Below are 18745 nucleotides of genomic sequence, written 5' to 3' on the forward strand. Positions count from 1 at the left end.
GCAAGCGTGGTTCTCATTGGCTCCCGGCAAGGCAAAAGGCGTGGTTTGGCCGTGTGTGGGTCATTAAGAGGGCGGCGATGCGTGCCGTGTGGAGCTGTTTATGAGGGAGCTGGTTGCTGTGCGTCGCGTGGCGGTGGTTGCTGAGGCTTTGGCGCGAGACTCATTAAACTTCACCCGCAAGCGGTGGCTGGGCTCGGGAGATTGGCTGAAGCCCTTGTTTTGCTGAGTACAAGCATAAAACATAAGGCCCTGCTCTTAAGAAATAAAAAAGCCAATAGAGCCGCTTCGTGAGGCGCGCGGCAGCAGCCTGGCGGGGGGCGCCTCGCGCTCCCGTCCCCCCACTCCCCTCAGCGCGCGCTTCCCGCCGCCCTCAGCGGAACCGCCCGTCAGCGGGACTCCTTTAGCAGCACCGTCCCTCAGCAGAACGGCGCCGCGGCGGGCCGCCTCTCACAGCGGCCGTCCCTCAGCACAACGTCCGCCGACGCGCTGCTCCGGCCCCGCCTACCGGCGTGGGGCCGCATCGCAGCGCCGTGTGGGGACTGTGGCGGGCCGTGCGTGCTCTCTGAGCGGTACGTGGTGCTCGCGGAACTATTTTATTTTTTTGGTAGGTTGTGAACGTCTTTTTTGTAGTACCGAGATCGGCAGTCACGATCGCTAGGTCCGTGCCGCTGCCTCCCGCTGTCCTAGTCGGGATGCTGAGGTAACTGAAGTAAAATTTCCCGAGATAAGAGCTTCTCAAGTTTAAATGCCGTGATTAACGACTCGTCCCGGGGCTGCGCGTTACCGCCAGCTTTCAGCTGCCGAGGTCCGTGTCGATGCCCGGGGCAGCGCTGCGAGCCCTGCGCTCGGCTCCGGTCCCGCTGGTGCCACCTACCGCCCGGCTGCTGCCTTGCAGCTCCGCGCCGCCCCGCCGAGCCGTCCTCACATCGAAACTCCGGCTCCCGTGTTTCGCTTTTTTGTTGTTTGTTTGTTTGTTTTGCTTGGAAAGTTGGTCGTCATATAAAAGCAGCTTGATTTGATTAAAAACAAGCTATCTTTGGTAAACTGCGCTTTTGTTTGTAAAACACAAATTACTTTCTTTTTCTTGGAAAGCTCCTGATATTGAAACCTGACCTAGGGAACACGGTTTCCCCACTGCAAAATGTGCAGCTATGAAGGTGCTGGAGGCAGCCAGGCAAGCTGCTGGCGTCAGGCTGCCCAGGCTGGACATTAGTATAAAGGCTGCTTTTTCAGTTGGTTTGCACAGCTGCAGATAAACTGAGTTTATACGTTCTCTGTAAAAGCCACCAAATCTCTGGCCTTGCTTCCCTCCCCTGGGTTTCCTGATGGATGAAAAGCTGGACATGAGCTGGCAGTGTGCACTTGCAGCCTGGAAGACCAACTGTATCCTGGACTGCATCAAAAAAGGGGTGGCAGCAGGCAAGGGAGGTGATTGCCCCCTTGTGAGGCCTTTTGAAGTACTGTGTCCAGCCCAGGGACCCCCAGTACAGGAAGGATGTAAAGCTGTTGGAGTGGGTCTAGAGCAGGGCTATGGAGATGATCAGAGGGCTGGAGCACCTCTCCTATGATGAAACGTTGAGGCAGTTGGGATTGTTTAGCTTGAAGAAAAGGCTCTGGGGAGACTTCATTGTGGCCTTCCAGTACTTGAAGGGAGTTTACAAGGAGGAGGGGGACTGGCATTTTCCATGGTCTGATAGTGATAGGACAAGGGGGAATGGCTTTAGACTAGAAGAGGGAAGATTTAGGTTAGAATTAAGAAGAAATTTTTTACTCAGGAGGTGGTGAGGCCCTGGAACATGTTGTCCAGAGAGGTTGTGGAAGATTCATCCCTGGAGGCATTCAAGGCCAGGCTAGATGGGGGGCCCTGAGCAGCTTGATCTAGTGGCCGGCAGCCCTAATCATGACAGGGGACTGGAACTGGATGGTCTTTAAAGTCCCCTTCAACCTTAGCTATTCCATGTTTCTGTGTCTTGGATGCCAATGGCAGTGGGTATTGAGTGCATGAGGAAAAAAATGTGTAATGCTTGTGCATGCAAATGCTTCTCTGTGGTGCATTCTGTAGTGATAGCTGACACTGTGCTACTCCCATCTGTTCTGCTTATAATAACATTTATATGAGTGGGCAAGCAGGACTGGCTGTTGGTCTGTAGGACTGAGCTTCTGAAGTTATTGGAGGAATCTGAAATAAGGGACAAGGAGAATATAGTAACAATTGCACTGGAGAGTGATTCTATCAGTAATAAAGAATTAATCTCCTGCAGAATTTATCTTTTTGACTCTTCCTACAGATTCCAAAGAAAAGTTCAAGCAGATGTAAGAGAGTATCAGCCCAAAACTGCAGACAGTTGGGGTGTAGTAATTAGGAGCTTATTATAAGCAACTGCAGCACTGCTTTTTTACAATGGGGAAAGGAAACTTTATTCTGTTAATAGAATATTGTTTATGTGTTTTCTATGGTAGTTATTTCAAGAAGATTCTGTCTTTGCTTTGAGATGCTTGACAAACCTGAATGAGTCAGGGTGCTCACAAGCACTAAAACATACACCTTCCATCCCTGCTGTCTCCTGGGGCCATGATTCATTACCTGCTGTAGGTGTGACTGTTTCAACTTCAGAAGCTTGTCACCTTCAACCAGAAGCTTGGGTTTCAAAGGTGAAGTCTCAGAAGCACTGAGATTTAGAAAACTTGCACTTGTAAATAGCACTGGAAATGCAGGGTCCTGAAAGACTGATTGTTTTGTTATTGATCTAAACAAACACGATAGTGTGAGTGCTTACCTCTAGGAGAAAGGATTAGGCTACAAACACCATCTTTACTCTTGCTTCAAAAAAACAAAAACAAAAAAAGAAATTAAGAATCCAGTGCATGCTGGATTCAAAAGCATCATCAGCTGCCCAGTTTAGGGAGCCTGTTTAACATATAAGCTGTGCTGACTGCGTTTTAAAATCTCATTTTCAAGCACCTAGTTCTCCTTTGCTTAAGTATTCTGGAGGTGCTTCAAGAATACTTGCCCAAGTCATTTTGGAATAGAAATCAATGTAGTATGTTTTTCCTAGAAATTAAAATGTCATCATGGATCAAAATCTCCGGGGGTCAAATCTAAAAACCTATTGATGACAAAAGGTGCTGTAATTTACCTGAAGCAGTTTCAAGATGGTTTCTTTTCATCTTTATAGAATTTTCTATGGATGTTAAGGTTGTTGTGAAAATATGATTTGTGGTCATTTTGCAGTCATTGTTCTTAAGTTTAATCACAAAAAAAAAAAAAGAATTATTATTTTAAAGACTGCAAGAAAGATAAGCTCTTGCATTAAATGTTGGTTGAAGAGACTCTGAGATGAATTGCACTTGTTCAGAAAAATTAAACTTCATTGTCTGAATGAATTGAGTAGTCCAGTTGGCTGAGTTAGAGGGAAGTAGATGTACAAAAATAAACGTGCATGAAATTGGGCTGCTTTTAGTACAGTTACGTTGCCCGTGGAGATTTCTAGCATCCTGAAAGCATCAGGAAGTTGTAATATGCAGTTACTTATAGTCCCATACGTTTGTTGACGTGCAGCTCCCCTGCTGATCTCTTTTATCCTCCTCTACCTATTAGGTTTACTTCTGAACAGATACAGACATTTTACAACTGTTTTTATTCATCATTTTCATGTTTTGTGGTACACAGTCTAAACCTATGGAAGGGAAGAAGTTTCAAGAGCAATGAGATTCACACCCCTTAGTCAATTATAATACTATTATTTGTAATAAAGAACTTGGGTAGTTCAGAATGCTTTTATTGCTGTTTTTTCTTTTTCCAAATAGTTTTTACTCTTTTTTCTTTTTTTCTTTACAATTCCATTGATTGGAGACTAGCTAAGGTAAAGGAGAGTCAAGAAAGTAATTGTCATCATACTAGAATTATAACTTGAATGAACTATTACTCGGGGTTAGCACATCTGTTAGTAATTCTTGATATCTTTTTCTGACAACATCTGTGAAGCCTTAAAATTAACTGCTTAAGCAAAAGGAGTGAGTGTACATTTGAATTAGTTCATAGTGCAGAAGTGATTGGGAGAAATGTGCTTTGTCAGCCCAGAGTGATATCTGAGGTATCTTTTTTTGAGATGCAGGGGATACATCTTTGAGCTTAGCATCTTTCATATCTATTTCTGGTTTTACAGCTGTACTTTCAGCACAATGTGAGAGCATCTGTTAGCAGCATCTGCTATCAGAGATAATTAGGATGGGTCACTTGTTTCTTACTTTGCTTGCATTTCCAGCCTTGTTCTGCGCATTTTCCTCTATGCAATCTCTTCTCCTGCTTATTTTTCTAAAACAATCCATCCCTCTGGAGGCATCACGTTATTTCAGAGGTACTATGTTAACACAATCTTTTTGAATGTACTGGTCTGGTATTTTTATACATGAGTTTATTGTAGGAAATATCTCCCAACCTTGGTAATTGTTATCCTAACTTACACTTAGATATGAGGATATTGCTTATATGCTTTATATTCCTTTTTTAATTATATTTTTGGGAGCTTAAAATCTTACCATAAAATTGTGCCCTTTTCCTTCATTCAATCCCATTTTCTATGAGAAGTGTTATGTATAGAGAGAACTATATTCTTATTAGAAAATCCATATTCAGAATTTCTTGGCTTGGTCAACAAAAAAATTCTTATCAGAATAACTTTAGTCTTCAATACCTTCCAAAGTTTATCCTGGAAGAACAACTTTGTCAATTTGCAGTAGCTTCAGTAGAAAAGAGGAAGCCTTTTGGTTGGACATCTGAGCAAAATCACAGGATTCTCTACAAAATGTAATTTGTGCCCTGGTATAATAGAAAACTCATTTTTAATTCTTAGAGTTATAGTTTGAGACTTGAACATGGGAAGCTTTGGCTTGAAATGCTAAGCAGTGCTTGAATTGCAGTTCTCTATAAAGCTATTACATCTTCTTTTTCTAGAACAGAAATGAGTGAGGCTCTTATGTACTTCTGGGTACTTAGGGCAGTAGTACAACTTCCTTTCCCATCTCCTATGGTGTTTCAGAAAGAAAGCCCCTTACACCCAAAATAACTGTTATCATTTCTCTTAACACATAAAGTAGCTTAAAAGCATGATGTGCAAGTACTGTTCTCTAATTAGCACAGTGTTTTAGTAAGCCATGCTGTCTTTTCTTTGCTGTTTGTCTTCAATGTTATTTAATCCCCATACTTTCTTGACTTTCAGTCCAGACATAGATCCAGGTGTATTCCATACGTTCTGGAGTAAATACGTAACAGAATTGATGATATGAAGATGTATATGAAATAGTGAATCTTTGGATACTAGGCATATGATATCAGATTAAACAAAGTTCCCTCAGCAGCTTCATGAAGCCTTTTTTGTCATGTTTTTGTACCGTGACAGAATGTCTGTTCAGTCTTGAATAATATTTATTCCATTTTTCAGTTCCTAATCCTCCTCATTTAATAATTCCCAAATACTGTTTTCTCACCTTGTGATTTCCCACATTTTTGTGTTTGGTTTTCTAAAACAAATAAGCAAAAAACAATGCCCAGAAGTCAGCTAACAGGAAAGCCACCTATTTATCTGCTTTTTCCTTTTCTGAGGGGCACCTTAGTTCTTTGAATGTCTTTCCTCATAGGATAACGCTGAGTGGCAGAGTTGTGGTCTTACTGACTTTCAGCTTTGCAAAGTGTTTAGAATAAGGGTAATTTATTAAAAATAATAGTATTGTGACAAAGATATTACCCCATAATAAAGACTCGTAGGAAAACCAACCATTCTTGTCAAAGTGGAGATTCTGAGGCTGAAAGCAAAACTTGTCTTACCTTTTGAATCCTTCTATGTTCTTGCTCTTGGTTGAGCAAGAGAGGAGGTGAGACCACTGTTCCTGTCTGCCTGATAATTCTCCATCTGTACGTGTGTCCCCATCTCCCTGCTTGGTTGGCAGCTGCCATTGAATAGCGTAGCCCAGAGGTACAAACAGCAGCAGTGATGGGTGTGAGCATCACTGGACAGGTACTGGTGTTTTTACAACCATATTCATATGGCTGACAGCATCTGGAATGTTGGCACCCGGTCAATCACTCGAGCTCCTCTGCTTGTAGTCTGTTAGTGCTAGACTCAGGAGTAAGAAGTTTGTTAGCTTCTGAAATTATGGGCCATATAGCCTGTGGCTTTGCCAGGACTTGCTGTATTTCTTACTGTTTCCCAACCATGGTTTTGGACATACTTTTCTTCAGCCTGAGATCCAGTTTGCAGCAGCTGCTTTGAGGGTTGGTTGTATTTGGCCATCTGCTTGCCCTGTACTCTTAATATTTGATATCACTTTTGCAAAACAGATTCATTCCAAGCACAGATACTCTTTAATAAAAACAAATAAAATGACCAAACCCACTCAAATCTGGTTGTCTTTCATTGTCTCTCACATTGCTCTTTACCTGCTTCCAAAAGAGCATATTCAGAAATTACATGATTTCTCTGGTAAGGGCTTTCATTGCTCTTCTCTATTGTATTGCAGTTATTCCGGAGAAGTAGGAGATAATTTCTCTAGAGGCTTTCAGTCAATCATCTTTCAATAAAAATATAATGTTCCTAGAAGCTAAATGGATTCTTTCCCTTGAATTATTTGTGCTCAGTTAGGCTATCAGGCCTTCTTTAAAACAAACAAACAAAAAAAGCTTGACAACACCCCTTCCCTGCCATATTTGCTTGTGTTAATACTTGCATTAGATCATCTTTTGCATCACTTTCTGAACATTACTTATCCTAGAACACAGGATCTTTGGGAAGTCCAACAATTAGTACAAATTGAGCACAGCATAGCTCTGTTTTAGAGAATTCTCACAGTTACTGCTATGGAAATATAAAAAGAGGAAAAAGCAGAAAGATGTGACTGTTACTTTTTCCATGTGAAGTTGTGCTTGTGGACATCATCTCACAGTACAGGAAAGTATGTACTGGAGTTGAGGTCTTATGGCAAGTTAATAATGCAGCTTTTCAGTAAGATCCAGCTTAGATACTGTAATTCCAAAAGCATGCTTAATTTAGAGCATATAAATGATGCACAAGTGCCACATCTTATTTTGGGAAGCGAATAGAGGGAAATATGATCCTTCAGGTTGCTGATGAAGGAGCTTCCAAATGTAAACTGTTCAGTACCTCTTTACTCAAGGGAAAAGAAATGAAGCAAAAGCTTTAGAAGGATGTCGTGTAGGCAGAATTCCTGGCTTTAAACGTCCCATTGGGGTTGCATGCTTTTGTAATGATTGATGTGATGTCAATATACTTTTCTAGACTTTCGTTAAACAACATCAGGAGGAGCTGACTGAACTGTGTTGTATCATGAGGCATTCAATGGAGTAGAGAAACAAGACCCATTCACTTCTCCCTGAAGCCATTTAATTAAAGAGAGGCAAAGGAGTGATAGTACACCACTTGTGTTCATTTTTAAAGTATATAATTCTTAGGGAATGAATTTTGAAAGTCTGTTGTGTGTTTTTTATCATAGCTTAATATTTTGGTTTATTTTAGTTTTTAAAAGACTTTTCTGGTAACGTGTATCTAACGTCATTTTCTTGTTTCTTTTAGTGTAAATCTTTACCAGTCGTGTCAGAAGTCATTCGTCTTCCCAAGATGATATTCAAAGGATTTGGAAAGTCTGAATAGGTAAGAAACTTTCAGTACTTCCTTTGTTTTGTGAACATCCTAAGTATTTGATAGAAAATCATTTTTAGTGCTTTAGTAGAAATTTATATTAATTTTAGTATTCACCTGGGTGTATGCAATAATATTATGTTATGTATAATATTAATAGGGAAGGAAAATATTTTGTCCCTTGAAGCCTACCAATTTCTAGGCTCTGCTCTTCAGGGACTGAATTCCAGAGCACTGTCTCTTGTGGGTGTCTGGCCCCTGAGTTCTCATTAAGTCTGTGGGAAAAGTGAATGTTCTTCAGCTAGTCCTGACGGAGCTTTTGTAGTGATTTGAATTGCCAGCTTTTGTGGTATACAAGCTTCATTCTAGATACTTAATTTCTGAAATGGTTATATTTCTCCATGTTATGCTTTGTTTCAAGAGCAAACAGGACTTTTCTCCTGTTCTTCTCTTTCCTTTTCTCTTTTCTTCCCCCAAATATACACGTAGGTGTTTTATCTGTTCAGGAGTAATCCTGCAGATTTTGAGGATTTTATAATTTTAGTTGCCCGTTTCCTTAAATGGTATTTTATTTCTGTTAGCAATAAGGGAAACTGACTCTAAACCTAGCTGTCTGGAAAGCAGAGTGCATAATCAAGCTACCTGAAAATGATTATTTTCTAACATTTTGATTCTCAAAGTTGAGGAAAATTTCTCAACATTTTACCACTCTTAAATCGGATTATCAGGGAATTTCATGTTATTAATTTGATATTGATCCAGTTTTAAAAAAATAAGCTGGAATGGGACTAGATGGTGTGGTCCTTTAAGAACTGTTGTGGTTATAGGGGCTCTTGTAGGAAGATAACAATGAGACTTTTTTAATGAACTACTATGGAGTTATTTAAAAGAATATATGAAAAAGATGCCCAGCTTGACAGGAATATCATTGTACTGAGCACAAAACTAACATGCATTTGACCTGATTTTAACAGGTTGGCCTTCCATTTGCAACTTGAACTCTCACCTGTGATGAAAAGTGTTTTTCTTTTGGCTTAACATCTTTACATGGGTTTTCTTGGATCAAACTGTCACTCAGAATTTGACTTAAAATGTAAGAATAGCCATATGAAATGAAATACTTGTCCATTTTTTGACAATTACATTTCATAATGCTATGAACAAATAGCTATTCAATGAAAGCTGATTATTGTCCAGTCTGTAACACAGGGAAAAAATAAACAATGTAAAGCTTTATTTTGCCTATTTTTCATCATATTTGCTTGCCAAAGCATTTTTGAATATTTATGATGTGAAATGTGATAGTAGTTTTCAAAATAGGGTATTTTTTAAGATCAAAAGTATATATTCTCCAGCAGTTTAACTGAGTAGTACATGGAATTCTGAATAGTAGTTGGGAATGTCCTTTTATACTTTGGCAGATGTGTTAATTTTATTTTCCTGTAAAAAGGAAGATCAGTTGCTTCCTAATATCCTAGAAAGTGCATCTGATCTAAGGAACATGCTGCTTTTGATTGATACCTCACAACACTGGACATGATATTTGTGACTTGCAGAACATATAAGAAAGTGACAACAGTGTAAGACTGGCAACAGGCTTCTGTTTGAATATAAACAGATTCTCTTCTTTGATTCATGGGAGTGTGCTGGAGTTACAGGCAGTTACCTTATATGAGTCAGGTCTTGCACAGACACACCAAGAAGTTAAAAACGATGGGTTTGTGTTCCTAAAAAGTGTGTAGTGCTTTGTTCTTACACTGTAATCATGCTTCAAGATTCTATCAGAAGTAAATTTAGCTTGGTTTAGAGATGTCTCTTAAAACAGTCCCTATTCAGAACTGCAGTTAAAATTTTAATGTGTTGAAAGAAATGTAAAACTCTGATTCACTGCACTTGATAACAAAATTTGACCTAGTTAAAATGAGAGAGCTTTGAAATTGTTCACTAAATTAATTTCTAATAATTCATAGTATGTGGAGTGATTAAACATCTGTCCTGGATTTCCTCTTTCTGAATGACATGACACGCATGCAACTAAAGCAGGCTGATAGAAAAACGAATGGTAGGAAGTTGTATAGAAATTGCATAATTGATGTTTCTCATGTGGATTTTATATTGATTCACTTACATAACATTTGGGGGTGGGGGGGGCAGGGTCTGTCTGTTTTAGAACTCTTTATTGTACACTTAAATTTTGCATCTTTTCCTGTATCACGAGCACAGTAGTAAAAAGGATTTTCTGCTGATTGGAAAGTAGCTGCCTTGTTCTACAATCAGAAAAAAAGTAATCTGAATTTAAATGAATTCTGTGATAATATTATACTCATTTCAAGTGTAGGCATTTGTGAAAGTTTTTATGGAATTGGGAATCTTTATCTTAAATTTAGTTTTAAATCATGAGTGACCAGTAATGCTTTGACAGTGGGAAAGAGAAAATACAATTTTTTTTTATATTTCCAGTGCAGTTTGTATACCTGTGCTAAATCAAAGTGACCTCTGCAGCTGCAGGGTTGTTATATCAGTACTCAACTGAAGGTTTTAAAAATCTGTTTTGTTACGTACACACTTAATAGCTGTATTTTTTTATCCTTTTACAAATGTGTGAAGTAGATGAAAACACAAGTTTGATTAAGCCATCATGCTCTCTTCTCTGTAGTAAATCATGATACGCCCATGGAAGATCTCTGGCTATCATAGTTACAGCATTTGGGAATATATTTGCTGAGTGTGAACAACAGTAAGTAGTATACCGAGATCTCACATAAGGCAACAGGTATGGTGGATGGCTACCTAGCATAGAAGTTCCATGAGGGTTACGGTGTGCCTCTAGCCATTAGACATTTTTCTGTTCAGTGAGGAAAGATACTTGAATTGGGAGGATTTGGGCTTGATAAGTGACTATGCAAAGACCAGGAAAGGTATGACTGAAGGTATTTTTTTTTCCCCTGAAATACAGCTCCAAGCATCTTTTAAATCTGATACGAGTCTGGGTAGATTCCGTGTAAGTAAACTGTAAATAAATTATAGCAGTAAAGATAAAGCGTGTGCAGAGTATGCCAATGTGACATTCATGGTCATGTACATCCTGAAGTAGGATGCATATATTTCTTCACAAAACTGGAAGAACTGTAAGAACATATGCAGATGCCCTAATGTACAATTGCTCTTGTGGGTATTTCATCATCTGCTAATGCTATTGAGCTGAAATTTTAAAAACTCTGCACACACTTGTTTAAGCTACTGATATCCAACAGTCCATTAAACAGAATGAAACTCTTGCTCTGACAGTGTTCAGGAACTGAATGGTGTATACATTTATTTGTGCAGTTTAGAATTCTACAGAACATCTCCAAAAGATAAAATATAACCAGCTACATCATACATTTATTATAGTCTTAAAATATCTGTGCTTTTTTTTACCTTAGAAGCTACTCTATGGAAACTTCCCTTTGTGACAAGGGATTTGTAAGATTCTTACAAGTTTCTACTTGTGCTCTTAATGTATTTTGAAGAATTGCTCACCTCTTGATCATCTAAATTATGCCCTGTTGAGCAAACTGGTCCATTAAGTTGATAACACAACTTATCATGGACATGAAAGGCCATGTACAAACAGTGCCATTCATACCCTAAGCAAACTTCCATCTCTTCTTCCACTGCCAAGCAAGAATGCTGTTTTAGGCCAGTCACCCCTTTCTCAGCTTAAACCTGCATTGCTGAGTGTTAGACCGTTAGGGGGTGGTCTTCCAACACCACTGAACCTTTGTATTTCCAAGTATTTCATTCTCTGTTTTCATGACTAATGTGATCATTTGCCACAATATGTTTGCTTGTAAAAGTAGAACAATACATGGTTGATACTTTGTGAATTACATCAAGTCGTTAAGTGGGACTTGGAAAAATCTGAACTTGCAAATACTTAGCAGTGATCAAATAATAGTTGAAAGACTGGAACTCAGCCATGCTATTTTCAGAGCAAACTTTATGTGAAAGGATAGGAGAGTAGGGGAGTATACTATTCTTCATCTAAAAATGAATTCGTTCCAACATTATGAAAGCATAAGAATATAAAGCTTATCTTTTATGTCCTTAGTCTGAAATCAGATTCAACTACTGTCCTTGCATCTGTTTGAAGTTGGTATGGGTTGAGGTGAACACCTGGCTATTTTAGAAAGGCTTTTTTTCTTCTCCCGTTGTGAACTTTCCCGTTCCACAAAGCTTTCTTTTTCAGTTACCAAGTTGGTTGCAATTCTTTTGAGTTACTGAAGCTCATTGAAAACCAAAAGCGTGGCAGAAACAGTGAGGGCGGTTCAGATTTTAAACATGAATATTCTTAGATGCATAGGATTAGGGTATGGTGCTTTGTTGTAAATTAAATCCTGCTCTCATGATTTAAATAAATAGGTAAATCAGTTTTTAAAAAGTTGTGAAATCTTCTTAATTGGACTACATTCTTTTATTAAATGGTAGTGTAAAAAGAAACAGCATGTGCACTCTTGACAGCTATTGATATTACTGCTGAGTCTGGTTCCTTGGCATGAATACTGAATTGGAACTTGTGACCTACATTATGGTCACGGATTAAAACCTTGCTAAGAACAACCCACAGATGTCATCTAAAATGTTTGTCTTGAATAATCAGTAAAAATAAAATGTGAATTTAACTTTCCATGACAATTGTATTAATTTGTCATTTTGTTTCAACTTGTGTGCAAGGTTAACGTTAGTACCAGGGTGAGATTTACTTTATAGTATGCTTGTGCTAAGTTTAGTAACACCACACGCCAGTGTGCTCTGTGTAACATGCACCCAGGAAGGCTGCACTGCTGCTCAGTACTTCTTTTGAAGTAGGACACTGTGGATGATAACAGCTACAGCACTCCTCACTGGGTGTGGGGTGAAGCTGCTTTGTCTGCAGTGCTGCTTTCTGTGCACTTCAGGCAGGTGATGGGCATTGCTAAGGGCTGGTGTTTTCACCTACTCGTAGTTAAGAGCATCCTGTGCAAACAAAAGCAGGTTGTACTGTTGTGCTTTCTTGTTTGTTTTTAAACAAATTCAGTTTTCTCTGCAGAGCTTCTCTCCAGCAGGTCAACCCCTAACTTGTATTGATGCATGCAGTTATTCCTCTCCAGATAATATGTTTCTGCTTGTAGTAAATAGAGAAGAACTGCCTGATATGTGTGCTTATCAGCATATCAGAATAATGGTTTTGTTTATTTGTTTTTGCAAGACAGGCTGTCTGATGCTTTCACAGAGCGTTCTGAGTAGGGAACTTAATCTAGGTTACACAGTGACTTCAGTGTTGTTTTTCTGATAGTGTTTGCTTGATTGCTTCATCATTATGTATGTTGACAGATGAACTTTATTTTGGGGATTTGCTCATTTTATGAATTAAATCAATCTGTAAAATTAATTTTTCCAAGAAACAATACCTATTATAGATTTTAACAAGGAAAATTTCCCTGCAGTGCAAGCTGTCGAAGATAGCACTCTGCTTGAGAACGAAGTGATGTCTTTCTGCAACGCCTATCAACTTGTTTTACCTTGCTGCTGTTTTCACTCATCAAACACATTAACTAAAACCATCAGTAACTATCTGTCAGCCCACATATGAGAAAAAATGTAACTTATTCTTTGTCAAGACAATCCTAATATTAGCTTTTCAAAAATATTAATTTGGTTTGTTTGGTGATAAGTGTGATAGTACAGTGGCAGCATCCTGTGGACTGATCTCAGAATGGTTGTAGCTCACTGTCGTCGTGTTTACTTGGCTGTTGGTACTACACCATCTGAAGGCTGCAAGCACTTACAAATTACCTTGCCAGTGTCCATGCGAGTAGGAGAGTGCAGGAGGCTTTCCCATGGGAACCTGGGAGCTTGTTTCAAGGCCAGAATTGAACTAATTCTCCTGAGCCCCATAGTAGGTCCTTAATCACAAAATCATTCCCCACTTCCCCCAAAGGGTTTAAATGTAATAACTTGTATCATTTAAGGTTTTTTCTAACACCTCAAGTTGAGATTTTGAGGTGAACTTTGCTAAAGAGTTCTCTCTCATAGTGTAAAATCTCCTCTGGCAAGCAGGGAGTGAGATGCCGAGTGTTGCTCTGTTGTGTTCAGGGTCGATGAGGGCCATCTTTTCCCAGCCCTGCAACGTGTATAACCCTGGCTCAGGAAAGCTGGCACTTGGGCAAAGAAACCCTGATCCCTGAGGCCCACTGGGGAGAGGATAAATCTAAGCATCCTCCGAGAACAGGAGGTGAAAGTGGTGCATATACCTGCACCCTGTGGGGAACAGCAATGAGCATAAAAGAAAGGGAAAAAATAGTGTTACCTTGCTATTTTAGGAACCATTCTGAGCCTTCAGCTTTAAGAATGGAAAAGGAATTTAAGGAAGCTAACCAAAGTGAAAGCAGTTAGCAAGTGCGTTTGGAGACAAGTGGAGCGTTCCTCTGGAGGCTGACCTTTCAAGAGAATCAAGTTTAAATTAACAACTTTAGTGATCTAATCAGAGGGAATGAAACAACAATGAAAAGCTCTAAACTCTGCATACCTGTGCATGAAATAAATGGCATTCGAAACGGAAAAACAGAATGAGAAGAAAAAAAAAAGGAAAACACTTTCACAATCTGCCACCTCCCAAAAAAGAAAACAAAAACAAAACCACAAACCCTAATCTGCCCTGTAGGACATCATTGTCTAAAGAGTGTAAATTTGATTTTCTTTTTTAAGGAAACCTCTGAGTAACTTAGGTAGCTCAGATTCTTTTGCCTACTGTTTGCAATCTCTCAAAAGTGGTCTTAAACTTTATTATAAACTAAAATGGTTATTTGTCTGTAAATGATCTTGGTTATGTGATGTTTGCTCATGTATAAGTCAAATAATCAGCTCAGAAACAGACTAAAAGGCAAATGGTCCTTAACAAGCATTCACAGTACTGCAGGGTGTGTAAGAGCAGAATGATGTGCAGCGTATCAAACCATACAGTGGTGAGGGGAAAAAAAAACAAACAAACTAAACTTCAACTGAGTCTTAAAACAGCTGATATTGCTTTCCTTATGGAAGAAGAGGTGTGATGAAACATGGTGCAGTGGGTCTTCTGTCTGTGTATTAAACTTAAGAAATCACACGGAGCTGTGCTTTGGCAAAGACAGATGCTATCTGACTTCTCTAAACAGTGAAGGGAGGAAAAGAGGTAGTTGATCAAAAGTGTGTTTACGGATCCTACAGTGCAAATGGTATTAGGCCATGTGTTATGAAAAGTGAAGAAAAGGGCCCAAATTGCAATTTGCCTTCTTACAGTGTTTTTTGTTTTTTTTTTAATCACCCACGGGTTTCTGGAGCTTCTCATATTCTCAAAATGAATAAATAAAAAAGGAGGAACAAGTTGTGCAGCTCTGTGACACATCCACCTCACTGAAGCCACCTGGAGGGAGGAGCTTGAAATGTTATCAGTTGTCTCCCTGCCTCTTGTTCTTTAAAGCTTTATATTAAATCTGAAAATGAGAGTAAACAAACCATGACCCTTATCAAAGGCCTGTGGAAGATGTATTATGGACACCTAATCATTTTTAGAGCATCGTTTGTTCAAGCTTTTGTTCAGTGTTTTCATGCTTCCAGAATATGCTGTTTATTTTCTGAACTGCTTAGTTTTGTAATAGTCACTTGAGACCTAGGCCATGTTTTACAAAGAAGAAAACACATCAGATGAGATTTTAACCAGAACCTTGCTCTAGTGATCAAGTGGAAAAAAAGGAAAGATAACTTTCACGTGTAGTTAAGGCTGACATATGGCCCAGGGTGCCTGAATTATTGAATGCTTTTCATATTACCAGTACTGCGGTTGATTTAGCTGTCCTTGGAGCACCTGTAGTGACAGATTTTAAATGCATTGTATTTTTTATCTTATGCTTCTGCATTTTTAGCTGGATTTACTTTTCTGACAGCTTAGATTTGAAGTACTTCTCAGACAAATACCAGTGCTGCTCTGACCTGTCTTTAAACTTGAGGTTTTGGGATTAAAAGAAAAAATGATGTTGATATTCAGGTGATTTTGCATAGGGTTCTTGTGGTCTAGTGAAGTTTGAGTAATCAAAGCTGGAGAAGGTGACCTCATAATTTAAAACATGTATTTTATGGTCCATAACTTTTTTGCAGTGTACCACCCTCCTGCCCTTCAAACTGCACATCAGTCTGCTGCTCTCTGTGCCACCCGTGAGTTTGTAGAGGAGGGAAGAGGAGCACTGAGGAGAGGGAAAATTCCAAGTCCCATGGTGGCAGCTGCACTGTCTTGCTGGTTAGAGAGCTGCTGTGGGAGGGAAAAGCACGATTCTGCTTAGCAGCCATTTCACCAGGAATTTGGGGATTGAACACAACAGAGGACCCTGAAGAGGCTAAAGCTGCTCTCTCTCCCAAGCAGAGCATATAAAAATACTGCAGGAGGACTGAGCCCAGTGGTTGCTGCAGCCAAATGAAGGTGAGGGAAATTTTACCTTAGCTTTGCCTCTTATTTCCATACAGACAAATTTCTAGCACAGGAAAAATAAGTGTGCTGTTCCTTTTACCTGTATTTGTTTTTATTCTGTTGCTTCACCAGCTGGCAGCTGGTGATGGGCAGGGGAGCCTCATGCCAGGATGGGCATCCCACCACCTGCACACTGCCACCGTGCTCTGGGATAGAAGTCTTGCTGTAGGTAAAGGCTTCTTCATGATATGCACGTATGAAGGTTTGTGGTTTTGTTTTTGGTTTTGGTTTTTTTTTTGGGAGGTGGCAAGTCATGCAAGTATGAAGCATGTATATATGAGCTGCAAGAGTAGCTCTCCATTGGTGCAGTTTTGCTTGGGTATATTTTTAAAGCCCTGTTTTGTGAAACTACCAATGGTGTTACATAAAGCAAAGCACTAAGCACCTCACAGGACCTCCTCACTGGGTGCAACCACATCCTCTGGCTCTTGTGATCTCGATGGCAAGAGACAAACATGAGAGAAAAGTCCAGGGAAACAGGAGGCTGTGGGTGGTGACTGAAGGTACTCCCTTAGTTCTCTGTTCTTGGTAACAGTAAAAAAACAATAATAACAAAGCAAGCAGATGGTAAAACAAATGACCCACTGCTCCTTATTAGCTGACAGTCAGTCATTCAATTGTGGGAGTGCCGTGTCTCCACTGAAATATACAGTCTCATAACCAGAGGCCGTGCCATACTGCTGTGGTGCTGGAGGGTCGTGGTGCTGGGCCACATGCCTCCAACTCAGGCATGTATTGATGTCTGGATGAATGCTTGCATCTGGAAAGCACTTCTCATATAGGTTGTATGAGGCTTCCTGGGATATGAAAAGCAAACAGAAGCACCACTGTGTTGCTTTACATCAGTTTTATTTTATTTAGTAGCAATTTCTTATGCAGTTCAGTGCAAGCAAGCAATTGAATAGTTTATTAACATCTGCTTGGGTCTTCAGTCTGACTTCTGGAGGGAAGAGCAGTGCTAGTCTGTGATTTGTGTAATGTAATTAGATGTGCTGAAGCAAGACAAACATACAAATGGGATGAGTGGAAGTAGAAATTATTGGAAATGTATCTGCTGCCTCTTGTGAGCTTCACTGAAACTGCAGCAGCATATAGTGTGTTTCTTATGGAAGCTGTGAGATTCCAATCTTCATCTTTCACTGTGAGCTGTTAAGTCCTTGTTTAAATCTTACTGAAATTTCTGCCACTGACAGCTGTATAGAAAGGTCTGATCCAGACACAGGCTGTGGGCAGAAGGAGTTGGTCTGCTGGAGGTTGAGCACAGCCTGTGTGCTATAGGTTGGGCACTTTTTAGTGACAGAAACCCTTCTTCTGGCAAAAGTTCCAAGCAGCAAAGCTCAGAGGTAGTAAATAACTAAGGCTTTGCTTCTGTCTGGCTCAGCAGAGTCAGTTTGCAAACGTGGCTGTCTTAGGAGTTGGCTCTTGCTGCATGTCTGAGTACAAAGAAGGCAAGTTGTGTTTCAGGTGGGAGATGCTGCTTTGGAGTGTGGCTTTAAGACTGAGTGCTGTGTTGCACTGAAAGAAAAATACGAGCCTTGCATGTCTTTCTTTTGGTTCCTTTAGCAGAAGGGAGAAGGTTTTTATTAGTGCTATTTTCGGAGAAAAAGTAAAATTGCCTGTTTTGAGTCCATATTTCAGGGAGGATTTGGGAATATACTAGGAGCCTATTAGAGCCTGCAGAGTTGAGCTTTGGCTGTGAGAACAAGCCTTGTGCTGTTAAGTTTTAAGAGATTGATTTTTCTCACTGGAAGATGACTGGATGCGATACGAGTGCCCAGATACATTGGCAGAAGAGACACATCTAATAACTGGGAAGCTTCTTACCCCAGCTGACAAGGATGTGACATGCCCCAGGTTACAGGCTTTTACCCAGTGAATTGACAACTCTTTTTTATATGTCCTTGTGGGGACTTGCTGAAACCACCATTGATACGTTGATTCCTCTCATGCTTTTTCTATAGGCTGTGGTCCAGGGAGTTAACTGCTTGACAGAAATCATCCAGATGAGTGGACAGAGCAGAAAATCCAATGATTCAGACTTACGTGTGGCAATAGCTGGTGTGGTGCAATTAATTCCCCATTGGTTAGCAGTCACAGCTTGTGCCTGCATCTCCCCGCCTCTCCTATCAGGTGTTTCTCCTCTTCACCTGAGCTTACTGAACAGTTGGTTCCATTTATTGTCTCCTGCAGCACTGAACCTTTCCTTCAAAATAGTGCTTTGTACCTAGAATCCATCTATGGATCAATGTAAACTAATTTCTTTGTTTCTGTGATCTAAATAAATGCTTTCATAATTTAGTAACAGGGAGCATCTAACAGCTGGGAGGGGAAAAATAAAGGGTGGTGTAACAGAAAGTAGTGTAAGGCAATGAAATATTGAAGCTGATCAATAAAAGGTGGGTGAGCAGTTAAAGACAGGAGGTAGAGAAGGAACTAGAGGCTTCGAGCACTGGATCAGAAGCACAGTGTGACTGCTGGAAGTTGTTCTGTGCCTTTCCATACAAATCCTAAAGGAAATGATGGGTTTATAGGAACCTTCATCTGGAAATTAATTTCACCTTAAAACTGAAGG

The 18745-nt window shown here is 39.9% G+C and overlaps 1 protein-coding gene across 1 annotated transcript in view; it reads left to right on the top strand.

Annotated features, from left to right (window-relative positions):
* Window positions 1–47: 47 nt before the first annotated feature.
* The window catches only part of ZNF423 (zinc finger protein 423), a 233298-nt gene continuing 214600 nt past the window's right edge, over window positions 48–18745 (top strand). Inside the window, exons 1-2 of the mRNA XM_085234556.1 lie at window positions 48–569; window positions 7587–7664. The gene's annotated coding sequence lies outside the window, so the exon portion shown is untranslated. The remainder of the gene's footprint in view (window positions 570–7586; window positions 7665–18745) is intronic.

This window comes from Meleagris gallopavo, chromosome 13, assembly GCF_905368555.1.
Source record: "Meleagris gallopavo chromosome 13, MGAL_WU_HG_1.1, whole genome shotgun sequence".
Lineage (NCBI taxonomy): Eukaryota > Metazoa > Chordata > Aves > Galliformes > Phasianidae > Meleagris > Meleagris gallopavo.